The sequence below is a fragment of the Cupressus sempervirens genome, chromosome 8 (genome assembly GCF_028749045.1).
Source record: "Cupressus sempervirens isolate cs-2001-9-10 chromosome 8, ASM2874904v1, whole genome shotgun sequence".
NCBI lineage: Eukaryota > Viridiplantae > Streptophyta > Pinopsida > Cupressales > Cupressaceae > Cupressus > Cupressus sempervirens.
This window is the reverse complement of record NC_143125.1, coordinates 516,097,161-516,115,003: the sequence shown is the minus strand read 5'-3', so window position 1 is coordinate 516,115,003 and position 17,843 is coordinate 516,097,161.

Genomic DNA, 17,843 nt, shown 5'->3' with positions numbered 1-17,843 from the left:
TGTCACTATGTCCCCATGATTAATGATCGAGTAAATTCTTATAATGATGTAGTGACAAACATTGATTGATCCAAAGATCAACGGTGAGAATAATCTCTTTATAACCTTGACTTTGTCTCATATAGAACCAATCAAAATCACTTGTCACCTTGTCTGACATCATACTAGCTGCAAAAGGAAATGGCCCACAGGAACACACATCATTATGCCGTTATGTCGCTATGATTAACAATCGAGCACTTTCCATAGCGACATAACAACAACCCTTGATCTCAAGTTTGATCTACAGTGATGACTCTTCTAGCGACCTTACCCTCAGTTGGGTCTCACAAACAGATGTCAACTCGTCACTATGTCGCTACTCTCCATAGTGATATAATGATAATCATGGATTTTTTAAGATCTGACGGCTGAGGAGATTCATCATCGAATATTTATAATTCCATCTTTAAAACATCATCTATCAATCTGGTCTTCATCCAACGATCTGGATTTCATCCCTGAGCCGTTTGACCTATCAACCTAGCTACATAAACATGTAGATTAAATATAAGCCGTCAATTGGATTGTAACAAGAGTCATACTACCCTTGACCTAGTTCTTTGCCATTTCTGCATCTTTTAGTGTTCACTCTGCATCAAATTCAATTGATATTGTTTTTGGCTTGTTCTCACAATCTGCATATCATCTTTTAGCCTCGGTTTTTGATGTTCTCCAATACCATTTGCTTTGAATATGCCTGTGGTCTCTTTTAAATGTATCCTTCCTTTAGATAGAGACCTTTGACCAGGTTCTTTCACCATTTTTGATGATTTATTTGCTTCTCCTGCATCCTATCTTGATCATCTACAATGTCTTTCATGAAAACTGCAACATAGCATGAATCTTTGTCTCCACCATGATTAAGAATAAAGAAAGATGGATCATTAAGATATTCAGACTTTCTTCTCATCAGGGAAATAACAAACCCTCCAAAACATAATCACCTATCCATTAGACTGGTGCATTGCTCATATGATTTCCCACATGAGGTTAGCTCAAAGGAATGGTGAGAAGAGAGGCCATCCTATGGGCAATCTAGACTCATACTCAAGACATTGACACTTGACTTGATATCAACCTTAGAAGTTTAAGAATAGGGAACTGAAATCATGGCAACAAGGTAAAGAAGAGAATGTATACTTATGATTGTAGAGGATTTAGAAGATGTGGCTCATAGAGGACACATGATATGAGGACCACCACGAACTAACGAGATGACAATTGTAGAAATGCTAATAATTATTATGATAAGGTTAGGTGCAATGAAGGTAACACAAAGAATAGTGCATGTTGAAGATCTTAGAAGGATGAAGAATAAATGGAAGCTAGAGAAGACGATGCAACTGGAGGTGGAGATGAAGCAAAAAGAATTTTGGAAGCTATATATATAAGTAGTAAACTTGATTGATTCACTAAGCTATAATGGTAGCCTAAACATAGAATAACTCATTGCCTAGATATTTCAAATGGATAAGTATTTTGGTTTTGAAACAATTGAGGATCTTAAATGGGTGAGGTTTGCTTGTGCCAAATTGAAAGGACATGCATCTCTATGGTGGGATCATCTAAATATTGAAGGTTAGTGAAATTTTTTGGTAGTGGGTCAATGTCCCTCGTGTGGTTCATGACAAGGCTTAATCACAACTTGTAACACGTGGTATCAAATCTTGGTGACATGTTCAAATTTACGGAGGCCACAACTAGTGATGCTGGGAGGGGGATTGTTAGTAGTGGGCCAACATCCCTTGTGGGGTTTAAGACATGGCTTAACCACCTCCTATGCTTCTATAAGTCTAGTGGTTATATTGGGCATTGATAAGTCAAATTTTTGGTGCAATGACAATCCTGGATTCTAACATGAAAATGGACACATGAAATTAAATCTTGGGAGAGAATAGTGGCATGTTTACCTGTGGACTATGAAATTAATTTGGTCAAGTAATAGCAATAAATGAAACTAAAGGAAAATGATGTGTAAGAACATATGGAGTATTTTTATAAACAAAACATTTGTTTTGGACATGTAGAAGATGATTTTGCCAAGGTATCAAGATACATTAGTGCACACATTATTCAATTGAAGATGAACTAATCATGTTTATGATAGCCAATGTAGGAAAATCATAACCTTTCTTTTAAGTCAAAGGACAAGATTGAGGGAAGACAAAGTAATTTTTGAGTTTGAGGTAGATCCTCATATGGAAGAGAACAATCTAGAAGTGGTTATGGCTATCCAAATCGACAATATCAAGAAAGTCCCTAAGAAAGTAGGGGAAAAGGGGATTACTTTCAAGGTAGAGGTAATTATTCCAAAGGTCATGGATCTTTTGGAAGAGGTAGAGGAATATGATTTGGTGGCACATGCTTTCAATGAGGAATTAGGCATAGGGAATTTAAATGCCCTTAATTACAATAGAGTAGTGAGAAAGGAAAGGAATATTGCAAAAGTAGAAAGTTAAAGTACTACTTCACAAAAATGGAGTGGATCTTGAGGATGGATAATTTTTTATATTGAGAAGGATTTTGTTAACCCAAAAAAGGCATTTGAACATGTTAAAGGATAAAGTTGTTTCAAACAAGATTAAAGGTGGTTGGAAAGTGGAAAAATCACAGTGGAAGGTGTCTATATACAAACACTGCGTTTGAAGAGGTGGTAAAAAATTGAGATTGAAGAAATTGAAGCATCTTAGTCTTTACACTCTAACACATTGTGACACATTTTTCGACAAAAGCTTGTTGGACTTGTTGGTTCTTCAAATTGTTGGTTAAAAGACCAATGAGCTTTGCTTACTTAATGTTGGGTAATTCAACACAATTTGGCCAATGACTAGGATTGATGCTTAATGATCAAACCCTCTTCTCTTTAGGCTTTGCTAACCTATGTGGGTATACCTTATGAAAAATTGTTTAATTTCACTTATGCAGATTTCTTTAATTGATGCTCTTGAGATTGCAAGTTATTCTCAAGGAGAAATCAAACTTTTGGAAGGATGATAAAATGTAAAGAATGAATGGAAACAATGACAATGATTTAATATGGTGCAGGTAATTAGGTAAAGAATTACACCAATTATAACAGTTAATCAACTTAGTCTTAGCTATACCAGTCCTTTGCCATTGGGTAAACGAAGTTTAACCCACATAATCAAAGTATCATCAAACTTTGAAGACAACATGCACACCATCAATTATTGGACAAAGAACTTGAGGAATTTGAACCCTATTTTGAACAAAATTTAACCCCTGGGACAAAGACCAACTAGACAAACATCACATAGCATGCAATATTTGATAATCAAAGATGCATATAAAGTTCAATCCATCAACAATAACATGAATTCAAAATGACAATACCGATAATGAGTTATTGAACATCCAAATATCCAAATTGAGAATTAAGGGAAATTATCTTTATATTGCTATCTAGAATAAGGAACAATAGTAAAATAATGTTGAGCGCATAAACCTTGAAACTACATCAATCATCAAAGTTGAACTTGTCTTGTAATATTGCATAAAAGAAATTATATACGATAAAATTGTATCATCATAACTTATGTCTTATTAAAATGAGATCTTGGTATCCCTTCTTCTATAAAATGAAGGGATGCGACAAAGCTTCAGATCTCTCTGTAATTGTAATTATCCCAAACTAATTCAATTGAAAACAAAAGGTAATAGAAAAAAGCTAACAAGAATAACTTAAAATTTCTAAAAGATCATTAAACATTTATCAGAATGAGCTGCATCTTCTTCTCCGTAATTTCCAATCTCCAATTGTGTTGCTTCATGTATCTTTCCACCTATTATGCGGTCTGTGCATGATTCAACCATAAATCAAATCTCTATTTTACTGGTTTTGCAATAAATATTCACCTTTCCACTATTTCACATGCCTTTCCAACCATGGGTTTTGAAAGTGATCAACATCCTTGGCATTCAGTTGAAATCTCCGCATGACCCTTGGAACCAGCTTCTCAATTATGAGGGTATCCCTTTCTGATGCAGGATATGCCACAAGATCGACCACCTTGCTACCTGCTACTCTTCTGAAAAATCTAGACCAAAGAAGTCTCCTTCTTGGTGGAAGAGGTTTTCAAATGATCACTAGACGGCTCATAAAGTTTCCTCTATTGGGAATGGTGACTCTTCTCAGGAAACTTTGGTGGCAGACTTGATTGATGTTTCTGATGGCACGACTCTTCCTTCGGTGGTGACATCTTCCCTTCATCTAGATTCTATCTCTGGCAATTCGATTGTTGTCCCACCTATAGCTTCGTCTCTAGATATTGTTGCCCCATCTCTGGATGTTATTGATCATTCTTCTGCTATGATCCGTTCCCCAACAGCAGGGGTTTTAGGGGATGGTTGTGGTGTTGTTGACTTTGCTTGGCAGAAGGTAGCTAGTTTGGTGGAGGATGGATGGACCATAGTTAAAGGAAAAAAGGTCAAGCCCTCCACTCCTTTTGATATGACTTTACATTCTCAAAAGTTGGGACTGAAAGGGAAATTTTGGGTTGTGTTTGCCCTTTCATTGGTTTTCCTGGCTCTTTTGGTCTATTATTTCTTTGTTGTCTAACATGGTAAGGGACTTATTGTCTATTCCTCTTTTTAACCATGGGGCTTCAGGTGTCTGTTCAAAACCTATTTGTGTGGCTGATGAGTATTGTATTATCTGCGATGCCACCTTGGTCACTGTGTCTTGCTAGGTTACCTGTTTCATCTTTGGTCTGTAGTATTGTTTGGTTTGGGCTTCATTGAATATTTTATGATTTGTAAAGGGTTTCAGGCTCCCTTCAATACCTGTTTTCCTTAATCAAAAAAATCCTTGGCATTCAATTTTTTTGTTGATTTCACAACCTTCCTTTACAAGTTCATCGAAATGGCAAAAAATCGCTATTTCACAACCATGTATATTGGTCACCTACGAAATGGTGGAAAAGCACTATTTCACAACTATCCTTATTCACTTTGTGAAATAGCAAAAATACTATTTCACAACATGTGGATTTCTTCCTTGCGAGGTTTTTGAATTTTTTGCCATTTCACAACCTTCTTTTCTAGTGCCTTGCAAAATAGAAAAATTAGCTTGTAATGGCTTGTTATGAAAGCTGACTTGATCTAATCTCCTTAGTGCACCATTTATTTGGACCAATAATACAATCATACCACTTTGAATCTCTAAAAAAAACAATTTTGGAAGAAAATGCTAAAATTAACTTTTTTAGTATTTTCTATGTCTTAGTAATTTGCATTTTCAGAGGTCTCTAAGGCATTTCTAGGAAAATCCATCTCGTGAAATCTTTATCGATCCACTTAAGCCTTCCATTTGTTGACCTAGAAATCTTGGAGATCTTTCCAACGAAGTAAATAGTTCACATTTTCGAGTTAGGTGTAGAAAGTTATGGTTTCTCCAAGTAGACATAATATTTTATATAATATTTCTTAGTCCTAGTAGCTTTGTGAGTTCATTCTATGGATAAACATTATGTGGACCATTCATTTTCATTTCCATCAGACTTGTATGAACTCAATTTTTGAATGGAATAGATCATTTTCCCTTTCAAAATCAAGCAACACGAATGTGGAGATTGATCACCTCATGCATGCCTTATAATAACTTTCTCAGAGTTGGAGATAGATGAACCTGTATGATCATTGATACTAGAAATGATTGTACTAAGAAATCCAATTTTGGTTATAGATTTGGGAGTCGTAATTTTGGAAAAAATTAGGGTTCCATCAGTGGCTCTTTCTGGGGATGTATGCTCGCCGTGAGCATAACGAGATCTCAGTTATCTCTGGAGAAGGAAACCAAATTGCATCAATTTGATGTGATGGTGTAATTGTGTGGCCCTAGGCCCCCCAAAAATGCAAAGTATTTCTTTCCTCTGTTAAAGAATTTGTTCTAATCCTGCAACAATGTGAACCTTTTGAAAAAATCAACACCAATTATTTTTCCATATCTCATCTCTTGGTTCATTAATTTCCTCTTGAATATTCGAATCATGCTTGGACCATTATATTTGGATTCCATCATTTGAGAAATATTCTCACAATATTTTTCAAAATTCCTAACAACATGAACACGATCATCTCTTTCACCATATAGTCCATTTTCTGATAGCACAACACCTTTTTATAGTTGTTCGTTCTTGGAACATCGACAACCCCAATATGCAAAATAGGATGATTCAATTCATCTGTGCCCATTAGTACCAAATCTATCAAGTTCAAACATATTTGACTCTGTAAAAATATCTCATTATTTTCATGATTGCATATTGGTACGTCCTTTTTTTTAGTCACTATTTCTGAATGAGTATTCCTAATCATACCTTCTAAAATTATCAACACACCTCCTAACAAGTCCTTATTCTTTAGGCCATCCGACATACTACAATACCCTACTTCCTAATATGTGTCTTGTTGAAACTCATTATCCATCACATCAAAACTGCAATTGTCTTCATTAACACTACTTTTTGAATACTTCTTTTGCATGGTGTTCTTTTCAATTTCAATTTCACATTCCAAATGGACTTCACAATCCTGGCTGTGAAAAAATAATTCATCTTTAGAAGACATTTGCTCATAGTTTTGGGAGATATCATTATCCGAGTGATGTAAAAAAAACCTTAGTGTAATATAGAACATTGTAGTCCATAATTTTTCTTTTCTCTTCATACAATACTATCTAATCATGTATTGATGTATTGATTTGTTTAGAGTGTAAGATTGAGGAAAAATTGGGGCTATTTCTCTTAATATTTTTATGATATTCAATATCTAGTAGGTTTGAAATCTTGTCCACACTAAGAGAATCGTATCCTTCATCTTTCGATTTTGTGAAGTCCATTTCCATACAAATTATATCATGGGTAGATTCCCTCTCAATGTGATCCAAACATCCTTCTTCATCTGGAATTTCATTAAGGTTTTGTGCTCCTTCTATGGATTTCACCCCACATTCATTATCCTCTGCAACTTCATCATATATACACTTAATCAATTGACAGACCTGAGGGTTGTAATAGATCCCTAACTCATACAATTTATTTCTCACTTCATGGAATGGAGGCTTGATCTCTGAAGGTAATTCATGATACGTGTTGAACATCCTCATGAACAAATTTATTGGAGCTTCTTCCTCATATGTTTCTACATTCATAAACTCATCCAAAGGAGACATATATGAATTTCTCCCATATTATCTTCTTGATCTTCTTTATGTTCATAACACATATTTTCTTCTCCATTGCGTGCATAATGAAATATATTAAGGAACCATTTCTCAAATTGTGTCCATGATGAGATGTTTCCTATGGATAATGCTTCATATTCTTCCCTTGCACAACCCCATAGTGTTCTAACAAACAACTTCATTACATGGTTCTCTGCACATATTTTTTAATCATCTATGAATGTATAAAAAGCATCTAAGTGCTCAAGTGTAGATTCACCATATTCAACATAAAACTTGGGTACAAGCTTTGAAAGCTTTAGGAGCGACCTGTTAGGGTTACAATCAAACATATGGAGATCCAATGGCTTGATGCCATTTGGAATAAAAGGTTTTCTTCAGATGGTTGATACATCCTAGAAAACATAAAAAATACTCTTTTCAACAAGAAGACATATTATCCTTTTTTGAGACATCTACCTCAGTAGAGTGACTAATCATTATAGAGATGCCACCTCTTTTGAGGAAATATCATATTTATTATATCTTTCAAGATCTCTTCTCCAATAGAGTGTTGAATAAAATTCCTCTATTTCTTCTAGTCTACAAAAATATAAATCATGGCTAATTTCTCAATGTTTGAATGTTTCCTCCTCATACTATTTTTTGATAGCAACATAAATTTTGAATGTTTGAGCCAACTGATCTTCAATCTTCTCTATCTTATGCTTATTCAATGTTGTTACTGCACTCAACAAACCAGAGACTTCTCCACCAAATGTAGATTTCACATTCCAAATATCACACTCCCTTGAGGTGTGTCACTTACCTCAATTAGCTTGGGTTTGTTTGATTTAGGATCTATACTACATACAACCATGGTCTATGCATCTACATTGTAACCGAATCCTCTTTGCAGTCCTCGTAGGTCAAAAGCTTCAAAATAAATTGATCTATCATGTTTCCTAATTTGGTCCAATGTGAAGGAGGAGATCAGATCCCACCTAAGGAGCAATAACATCCCACTTCTCTTTACTAGATTTCCAGCGTATTCAATAGTAAGAGTTTCACTTTTAGGGTCATGGGCTTGCAATTTCTCCACCAATCCAATTAATATTTCATCAAAATTGCCAAGTTTCAATATTAAAGTCAATTCATTATGTTTCAACTTGAACAAGAAACTCTTAAACTCCTCACTTTTCACAAAGTCATCATCTTGTAAGAATTCTAGTGCAAGGATGATTCTATCATCCAACATCTTAGCAGCCACCTCCAATTCACCATGAGCCTTTTCAATTTCATTATCTTGACTTATCAAAAAAAAATTCCTCAATGCAAGAAAGTATTTAGTTTTCCTGGGAAAGATCTGCAAGGCTTTATCCCTATCTTTCTAAGGAATCTCAATTAGTTTTTCTTTCTTCCTCCCCCATTGTGCCCATGATGATGTTTCAACTTGTTCTTCCTCTTCTTCTACTTCAAGAAATATATCAGCCTCAGGGGATGTAGGGTCTACCCTTTCCTCTTCTTTCTCCTGAACTTCATCAAGCATGTGGAACACAATTTCCTGATAGTTCTCAACGCATTTGGTAAATTTGTCCAAATAATTTGCATCACTATAAAATCTTGGGAAAATAAGGTCATCTCTCTTCATCTCTTCCTCACCCCTCATGATATCTTTCCACTTTAGGGTTCAGTAAATACAGATATTATCAAATAAATAATTTATGATCACATCTTTCCCACAAGGGTTTATTCGGATGTAAATTATATCCTCTCATTTGTCTTAATATAGTCCTAACTACATCTTCAGGATCATGTCTTGGTAATTGAAGCTGGTAGTTTGTAATGTCTAAGGAATGCATCAATTTCATCTATAGCATCCTTACCAATGTTGAAATCCCCAACCTTAAAATTTCTACACAGAAAAGTTCCCTTCCACCTCGTAGTCCCTAGGTGTTCACTATTCATCAAAATTAACTGCCAAAATAATTCTATAATTCCTAATCTCTTAGGTACAAACTTAGGCAGAACATGGGGTGGCTGTAGGCATCCATAAACCCTCATTATAGTACAATCTTCAAATAAAATATATCCCCCCAGTTATATTCTAATTTAGCATCATTATCATAACATAAAGTGGGCCTAAGAATTTTTCTCACTACTTGTAAAATTGTCTCCAAATTACTTCCTAGCATATTCATGATTGGAAATACAAAATCATTATAAAAAGAAATGGAATTGGAATAAGGATAAAACCTCTTCCATACCTTATTCCATCATTGCATGGGAAGTGCCTCTCCCATCTCTTCAGTCTTAATAAAATCTAGACTAATATGACCAATATATTTGTATAGATTAGGTGCAAAAGTAATGGATAATGATGAAATTTGAAATTTATCATTTCTCCTTATTGTGTACCTGTAATCTCATTGTACAACACTATGATTATGTGCTTGACATAATCATATCCCACATTAGTGTACATATCTTGAATATTTATAGCCATTATATATGTAGTACTAGTCACATTCATAGTCCCATCGAATCCTTACACCTTGTTCAAGCCAAAGATAGTCTTTTTGAAGTAACTAGAAAAGTATTCAAGTCACATGAGTTTATCAACCTTTTTTTGGAATCTCTCCCAATTGTTTCTTGGTCATGGAAATATGATGCTTCATAACCCTACCAGTGAAGAAACTCTTCTATGTTTGGAAAGTTTTCTCAAACTTCTCCTAATCAATTTCTATACCCATTGGTCCCTCAAGACTAAATGCTTCGATAAATGACTCTCTATCTAATGCACATAACATGCTCCTGTCCGATTGGTGAAATGATTGGGTGGAAGGATTGTAAGCCTTGATCAAGGCCTTTACCAAATCTACATCAACAAATACTTTTGGTACAATTAACTTACCCAAATTCTTGTACCATGTGTTATAAGCAAGAGGGTTCTTCAACCTGTTATCATAGAAGAACCAAAAGAGTTTACCTCCATTAGCATCACAGACTCTAGCATCTCTACAAAAACTATATAGGTCCCTTATCTCATGTATATTTGCATACTGTGTATTAGAAGATCTAGGAAGAAGTTCTAACCATTCTTCAACAAAAGGGTTTGGATTTTTAACTCAGGTTTGTGTTGGACTTACTAGAACTTCTTCAATCTCTACTTTTGTAATCAGTGCACCTTCTTGTCCTTCCTTTTTTGAATTGGCAATCACCTCTACAAGTCTCTGTGAATTTTGTGGCTCTAAAAATGTTTCAATGGCTTTTTTTTTGAACAATTTAATAAATTTTATGAGTTAGAAATGACATTAATGGTATTAAAATTCTGCATGCTCATTTGTTTGGACCCTAGATTACCTGTCATTATAATCACTGCACGACTTTTCAACTAGGAGTTGCAATGTTATGCTCAATATTTCCTATACCCTAGTTACATTCTCGCAATTGTCTATCTCAAACTTCCTTTTGATCTCTATAAAGTTGTGTTCTGCTCCTTTTATGTTCCCCTCCACTTTGAAACCAAATTTTAACCATAACCCTTAATTGTTTCGATGCAGCACTTGATAGTTCCTGTACCAATTTTGACTTAATCATAACTTCACAACCTTGGATATTATTGTCCTTCATAACCCTATGAAGTCATGCTGCTTAGTTAATCTCCACTTTGCCACTATTGTTTTCAATCCATGTGAGGAAACCAAGAAGGTGCACTTAACATTTACTCTTCATAGTGTAACATCGAAACCTCATGCCCTAACTATGCAATTTAACTTGCAAATTTACACTCAACCTTATGTCGCTAGATCACAACTCAATTTCATGGTCAAAATTTATACTTTCAAAGTTGTTCTCAACACTTTTAATTCCCTCATCATGACATTGTGATGATTAAGAGCCCAAGGTATTTTAGAGTAGATATGTTATGCTTACCATTTTACATTATCTATCGTGACATTGCAACCTTTAGCTTTAACTATGAGGCTTGACTAGAAATGTTGCACTCAATGCGTTTCACAACTCATCACAACTTTACAACTTGAAACTCTAACCATGCACATAACATTGTGAACATACGTAGTCTCCAAGAAGAATGACCCACATGATTCGATAAGTATTATTTTCCATAGTCAATCTTTCATTTCCCTTGATCTGATTCATCCATGGTGATATGTCCATTCATAACTAACCCTAAAAAGTAACACATAGCATCTTGTCACCACTTCCCATATTAAATTTCCTTTGCTTAAATAAACCGTAGAGATGTAGCACTTGTATTTCATAGACCATCACAACCTTGCAATTTAAATACACACTGTGGGGTTGACTGCGAAGATGTTGCACTTAATTGCTACCATTCGTGTTTCCAATTTGCAGATGCCTTGTAAATTTCACACTTAACCATGGAGTCATGACATCATAAAAACACAATACATCACAACATTGCTACCTTGAGATCACTGTTAGGAAAATAGTTGTGATGTGGCGCTCTCGGTCTAATTTCTTTCAGTTGCAGCTTCACAACCTTGAATGTGACTATCTAAAAGAAGGCAAAGATGTTATGAATAACTGCTAATTACCACTTTGCAACTTGAAGTTTATAAGACCAAATACACCTTGCAAATTTAGGCAATCCTTCATATCACTAGATCGCAACAATAGTTTCAAACTTTAAAAGGAGATTGGAGATGTTATGATCAATATGACATTGCTACCTCGCAACCTAGAAAATTTAAAATCCTATAACTCTTGCGAAGTCGTGGACTATGGAAAAGATAATGTTAAGGCAAGGGTCAGAAAAATAAAATGTTTATGGATGAATATGTGACAAAAGATAGACTTAGGGTTTTAAACTTAGGGTAAAACATGACAAAGTTCAAATAAAATAAAAACCTTATTCAAGAAAAGAAAACTGACTCTGAGGCACATCAAAATTTTTCTAGCCTATCTAAAATAGGGCTAACAATGGCTCTATCTAGGGATGATGGATAGCCTACATCCATGCAAGAATTTAGAATCCCTGGGAGAAGTAGACCACAACCCTGATAACAATAGAGAGCACCAGGAAAAATTATATAGTAGGGCAAATATATTTACAAAGGAACAAACAACTATATTCAAAATTTAGAAATCCACAAATCCTAACCACTATTCATGGAGAAACAATACCTCTTAGTAGAAGTACTTCTTCAAGAAGTGTCCATGAACTGGCAGTTCAAGAATATTTCTAGAGAGCTCTTTGATAAGATATGAATCTTCATGCATTTGTTGTTGACCATATATGGTCCTAACTAGATAGGATCAATTTTTTCACATTTTCCCTTATCTTCCATTTTGACATTCCACATCAACACTAGATCATCTACCTAAAACTTCTCGCTTGTGGATTTCTTGTAAAAAAGACACTTTGTTTGCATTTTCAATTTAGCATTCCTGGTTGATGCTTCACTTCTATTCTCATCCAATCCAATGAGTTCATCCAACCTCTCTTATATATCATCAACTATATCATCATCATATTTTTGGATAAACTTGTACATTCCAACCAAATTTTTGTGGGGCAATCTTACATGGATCCCATAAAATAAATCAAAAGGAGCTAATCCAATGGGTTTCTTAATGGTCACTCTATTTGCCCATAGTGCCAATGGTAATTTAGAATTCCAATCCTTTTCGTTTTCTTCCAAAATCTATTTGATGATCTTCAGGATGCTCTTATTATTGGATTTTGCTAGTCCATTACCCTAAGGGTGGTATGGAGAGGAGGTAGACCTAGTTATTCCATACTTGTTAGAAAATTGGACATAATCATCTAATCTGAAGCACATTGAATTTGTTGGAAGTCTTATTGGGAAACAAGATACTAAGAGACAAGGGGTAGGGGTGAATCAGGATCTATAAAACTTTCCACTACTTGAACAAGGTAACTAATTAGCTAGATTCACTCCTAATCCATCTCATATCCTCTACCATACAACCATGCATTATAAAACTGAAATTAATCTAACTATGCATACATCCATCAACATGAAAATGTAAACAAATAACACAAAGATTTTGGTTACCTAGAAACCCTCCAAGATGAAGGTAAAATTGGGGTGGGGATGACACTAGCAAATATCCACTATTGTAGTAATAGTTTGCCTGTTAGATCTACAATGTTGATCACTTCTAGTGATCTACCCTATGAGGGGTTTGCTAGGTTAAAAGCATGACAAGACTATTAATTCTACCTCGATTAAATGATTTAAACTTATAATGAAGTAAGTACTCTATTAGAAGATTTGACTAGGTTTGTTAAAACCACTCTGTTAAGAGATTCACCCTGATACACTGGTTAAAATGTCTCAATACCTGATCCTTTCGTTTTCTCTTAAAGCTGATAACAAATCTTCTCTCTTCAATATCTAAATCTCATCTCCTTCATTTGATTTGCTCTATTTTTCTCTTCACTACTAAGGTGTTCTGTCTAATCAATATATCAAGCTTAGCCTTCCTTGCTTTGTCCTTAGACTCTTTGCACATTCACGAACTTCTTTCACACACTCACTTATTTAGGGTTTGATCCCTTCTTGAATAGACAACAGTGGAAGGTTCTAGATCAAAATCAACAATCCAAAATTCATTCTTTTTTCCATTTAGTCCTTTTGTTCTTTGATTGGTCATTCTGCCTTCTTAGAGATTGATGTCCTCTAACAAAATGTGTAATTTTCTCCTTAGATGTCCCCACAATCCATAAATTTCATATAGAAGTTGGCTAAAATAGTTTACATAGGTGTTTGTGCCATTAAAAACACATACAAAAATTGGTTTACTTGACAATTGAATATCCCGACGCTTTGTCATAACTAATATTCATGTTGTCCCTCAGCTTATATGAACTCGACATGTTCTGACTCACTCGACATTAATTGACTTTATATTCCTTGGTCTCTATATGTTTCAATTGGCATATGCTGTGACTTGACAAACTTTGACTTGTTCGACATGTAGTAAAATAAAACAAGTCCTCACAGCTCAGCCTTTATTGGATGGATCAGTCATAGCAATGACTGATCAACACTACCTAGAAAATGACTAAGTGTTGGACACTAATAGGAAACAAGGCTTAGAGATGAACAATCTCCCCCTTTGACATTAGTGGAAAAAATACTTTGTCATGACTTAGCACTACATTCAAAATGGACAAAATAGTAAAACAAGTAGTCCCCCTTAGACTGTTCTCCAAAACTTTACTCTGTTAGATACAATAATATACACATGTCTCTGCATACTTGTGATCTCTAATGCTGATCTGATTTCCCTTCCCCTTTGATGTCATGAATAATTTCCCCCCTATTTTTGACATGCTATGGTTTGGGGTTTACAGGGGACAACTTATAATGTTTTTTGATTTGACAAAATCACCTCTAATCCTTGATTCCATCTAGAGTGGGATGATTCCATGACTTAAATATGGATGTCTTGTTGAGAAGCTAGATAAACCAAACTATCTGTTGTGGAGAGATGATGATCTCTCTTTACTAGTTCTTGTGCAATGGATAGCTCCCTTTGAATGACCTCCATATGAGGTAGCAACATATTTTGTATACTAATCAATTTTGTCCTTATGTTTCTGTCTTTAGCCATGAGTTTGGGTAACCTTCCTTGACCAAATATCAATTTATTGAATGAATGTGAGCTTGAACTTGTGTTCTTTCTTAAAGAATTAGCACAAGCCTTCAAATTTGCTTGTAATTGGTCAAGTGAGCATTGATTCTCCATAGTGAAGAAATCAACATCACAAAGCTTTATATACAATGAATGAATAGTTGATAAAATTACTTCCAAGCTAGTTGCAAGGTTAGAAAGCTCAACCTGCCTTATTGCAAGTTTAGTTTTGACTTTCTCCAGAACTTTGTTCTCAAAATTTTTCTCAAACCATCTCATCATCTTGTTATTGGTCTCTATATCTTGATTATTCACTTTCTCAACTATATACACTAATTGTTCCAAAATTAGTTTTTGCTAATTTACATCCTATATATCAAAATCATCTACAAAAATGTCTGTTATATCACTGAGTACCTATTTTTTTTGTGAACTCCTTCCTTAATCTATCTTTCTTTGTCTTGTGACTTAGAAAAGTTTGTAGTTCTTGTATTTTCTCCAATGTAATGTTGTCAAAGATCACACTTGGGTAAAGTAATCACCTCATCTAATCTTATTGGAGTCTTTGGTGTACCAAAATTTTGTTCCATAGTCTGTGATTGAGGGGTGCTGCCACTAAGTAGTGATATTTGCAATTGTTTCCCCTTTTCACTCAATTTAGGTGTTTGTTGTTTAGTGGGAATATCACTTGACAGAGGAATAAGAGCTTGAATGATCTCTTTCTCCTTGGATTTCTTGGTCTCTTCCTGCTTAGATGGTTCTACCTTCTTTTCTCTTTCAGTGGCATCTAGAACATATTGTTCTTTTTCAAATTTTTCTTTTTCTTCTTATCCATCAATGACCTGTGTAGACTTTGGTAGCACAATAATATCTTGCCCTCTCTCTCAATATTCATTTCAGGAACAACTGATACTGATGTAACTCGAGTAGTAATAGTCGTTGCACTATCAATCCTTGGATAATCTTGTATCTGTAACAAAATTTTATTGGTGCATAGGGGAGAGGTGTCTGAGGTATTAGATTTAACATCTTTCGGATCTTCCTTAGTTAATGTGTTCTAATTTTGTGGTGATGAATTAGGAACATCCTCTATAGTGACAAAATCCTATTGTTCACTTCCCTCCACTAATTTTCTCACTTCATCTTCTAATCTCTCAAGTTCATCATCATCTTGACTCTCTAACTCTATAGCATGTCTTCCCTCTTCTTCTTTTTCTTCTTTTGTCAATGGAAGGAGCAATCCAAATGATCTCTTCCACATCTAAATGCTTTCTTTCACTACTTCATCTGCTTTATTATTCAAAATTTTATATGCCCTTACCTTTGGCACAAATTTCTTTGCAAAATATCTTGGGCAATAGACATATGTGTCTTCCCTAAGTCAGGCATAGTTTGAGTCAATGTGGTCTCCCTTTTTTGCCTTTCAGTGGATAATGCCCACTTCCACTTAGCATCTAATTTATTATAAAGTCCTCAGGAATACCCTTTCCTAATTCAATGGGTGTATGTTTGAATTTTGTCCTCATGTCTAGCATAGGCTTCTCTACCTTTTCTTGATCTTCTTTATTCAAAGAATCATATTTTATTTGCTTAAAACTTGTTATACTAGTTGAGTTTCGAATATTCTCACACACTTGATCAATAGACATGGGAAGTAGTTTGCGTATAATTTGAAACTTTCTCAAATCAGTAGACTTAGTTTTCTCCTCTTCATCCTCATCATCAAGTGTAATAACCAATTTTCTTCTCGATTTGTTTGGTAGGTTCTGCTCGGTCCCTTTAGATTGATTCCTCTTGACTAGACTTTTCTTGGGTTTAGTAGTCGAGGGTTTTTCTACCTTGGACATTGTAATTATCCTTCTCTTTGGCCCAAGTTCAGGAGGTGTAACTACCTTCCTTACACTCTTCTTTAGGTCCTTCTTGACCTTGCGATCAACAATAATGATTTTCTTTTCTTTTGTTTCCTTGGGCTCAACAACCACTGACTCTTTACCCTTTGATTCTTTATCTTCTTTTTCTTCATCATTATAAGATTCTTCATCTTCTCCTTTTCCTTTCATTATCTACAAAGGTCCTTGGCCAAGCTTTCCCTCAAGATCTTCAATCATCTTCTTTCATTTTTTGTCCATCTTGGGCACTTTTGTTTGCATTTGCATTTTAATCTTGGTTGACTCATAATTGTCAAAGGGCTAAAAATTCTTGTCTATCTCTTCAGATAACAAAATAGTAACTGTTGTAGTGATCTCATCAATGCTAACTTCATATTGTATTATCCTTAACCATGCAACCTTGGGTAGCACTGCCTATGCATACTTGTAATCTGTATCTACCATGAAACAAATGTCTTCATAGTAGTGATCCACCACCGATTGTGGGACCCTCATTTGTTTCTTCATTTTTCCCTTAAACTCATAAAAATAGTTATCCATTATTGTTTCAAAAATTTCACCTAATTTCTCAATGTAAACATTCATTTTCTTGGTAATTGGTCTATTCCTATCCTATACAACTATCCCTATAGTGGGAAATGAATTCTACATAGAGAAAAATATACATACTAGTAAATATCCAAACTTAGATGAAGTGTTCTTTGCCGTAAAAATTGCTCCAAGATTTTTTGATAGTTGTTGTAATTGTAACTCGGCCAGGTCATAACTATGGTCTTTCTTTACAATTTTGTAGCCTAGGTCAACTGCAATGCAAGGAACATTGTTTAGTTGGCTTGACTGATATAGTTTTGTGCAATCACACACACTAAAAACTCAATGATTAGATTTTCAATTCCATCTATAGACATTCCTTGGCCGTTCCACTTGGCCTTTGTCTGTTCCTCAACAATATTCTTTTCCGCACATCTCATCATTTTTAATTTGTCGAGTTTGGAATAACTGATAACATGGTGAATGATTGCTTTGTTGATCTTTACTAGTGTACCTTCCAACCACAATTTCAAGTCATGTACTCA